Here is a 1,802-nt window from a genome sequence, read left to right as displayed (position 1 = left end):
CGGTGATTTGCTTTCCATGCTTGCTTCCATCCTCAAGCGCGCGAAGCGTTTCCCTTTTTCTCCCCTTCTCCTCTTCCTTTTCCAAGCCCAAAGGAAAAACAAAAACCTCCTGCTCGAAAAATGTCACCCCTCTTTACCCTTTTTCCTTCCATCGTTTTTTCTAAGGCCAAGAAAAAATCTTTCTCCTTTGGCAGTAGCGCCGGCCCCATTGTGCCTTGGGGTTTTCCTTTTTTGGCCTGCCCAAAGGGCAAAGGCTATAGCGATGCATTGTCTTTTTTCTGACTAAAATATTTTTAATTTATTTTGTTTATTTTCAAGAATTTTTTGATAGACAAAAAATATTGATTGGTTGAAGCAAGATAGTGGGTACTCATTTAAACGAAGAGTGTCTAAAACTGATGATATACATGTCTTGATTTTTATTGCTAATGAAAAAGAGTTGGAACGTGGTTCAATTTTTAGTGTCAATCTTTGAAATGAGTGTCGTCTGGTTGGCGTTGGTTGAATTTTAAAATTGAAAATTTTAATGATGGCTTGTAGAGGTGTTGGTTGAATTTTAAAAATGAAAATTTTAATGATGGCTTGTAGAGGTAGTGCGCATTCAAGAAAAAAGGGTAGAAGGAAGGAAGCCGTAGTCATGGCAGCAACACCTACCTTCCTCTCCTCCTCTGTCTTCAGCGGGCAGCAATTGAAGCCCATCAATGAGCTCTCTCGCAAGGTGGGAACAGGTGAGGCCCATGTTCAGATGATGGCCCCCAAGAAGTCCTCATCTGGCAATATCCGGTACGGTACCGACCGCCTTCTCTACCTGGGCCCATTCTCTGGTTCTCCCCCATCCTACCTCACTGGTGAGTTCCTTGGTGACTATGGGTGGGACACAGCTGGTCTATCCGCAGACCCTGAGACCTTCGCCGAGAATAGGGAGCTGGAGGTGATCCACTCTAGATGGGCAATGTTGGGAGCCTTGGGCTGTGTGATGCCCGAGCTGTTGGCAAAGAACGGTGTCAAGTTTGGCGAGGCTGTGTGGTTCAAGGCTGGCTCTCAGATCTTCGCAGATGGCGGCCTTGACTATCTTGGCAACCCAAGCCTTGTCCGCGCGCAAAGCATTTTGGCCATCTGGGCCTGTCAGGTCATCCTGGGCGTTGAGGGGTACCGTGTCGCAGGTGGACCCCTTAGTGAGGTTGAGGACCCTATATACCCCGGTGGCTCCTTCAACTCCCTCGGCCTGGCTGACGACCCAGAGGCTTTCGCCGAGTTGAAGGTGAAGGAGTTGAAGAACGGTAGACTGGCCATGTTCTCCGTGTTGATGTCTGCTCGATAGTACCCTCTCTCTCTCTCTATCTATCTCTCTCTTCGTTTCACGCTTAAGCCTGAATTATCTCTCTCTCTCTCTCTCTCTCTCTCTCTCTCTCTCTTTGATAATGTGGGGGCATGGCAGGGTCTATATGCGCATGGTGGGGGCCATAGCAGGCAACAGAGAGTGGGAGTCTGGGACTGCTCTCTCTCTCTCTTTCTATGTGTATGTGAGAGGATGATCTCTCTCTCTCTCTCATCGCGTCTCTCGTGCCTCTGCCCGTATTGTGCGTGCCACCTGTGGTTACCGAGCCCGCAAGCCGAGAGTGTTTTCCCTGCTTTAAACTTGCGATGGATGATGCTGTCCGAGAGAATATCGGGCAGACGAGCGAAGTGATGCAGACGCTCTTGATGAAGGAGAGGGTGGACTGGGAGACTGATGCAGAAGGCGGGGGACGCACTGGTATTGCCGACTCATCTCTCTCTCTCTCTCTCTCTCTCTCTCATCG

At 49.1% G+C, this 1,802-nt stretch overlaps 1 pseudogene; it reads left to right on the top strand.

The window, feature by feature from the left end:
• Positions 1 to 634: 634 nt before the first annotated feature.
• On the top strand, positions 635 to 1,321 carry LOC147462974 (chlorophyll a-b binding protein type 1 member F3, chloroplastic pseudogene; annotated as a pseudogene).
• The last annotated feature ends 481 nt before the right edge of the window (positions 1,322 to 1,802 follow it).

This window comes from Adiantum capillus-veneris, chromosome 2 (assembly GCF_014529385.1).
Source record: "Adiantum capillus-veneris isolate H3 chromosome 2, ASM1452938v2, whole genome shotgun sequence".
NCBI classification, from domain to species: Eukaryota; Viridiplantae; Streptophyta; class Polypodiopsida; order Polypodiales; family Pteridaceae; genus Adiantum; species Adiantum capillus-veneris.
The sequence above is the reverse complement of the archived record's forward strand: the minus strand, read 5'-3'. Positions and strand labels throughout refer to the sequence as shown.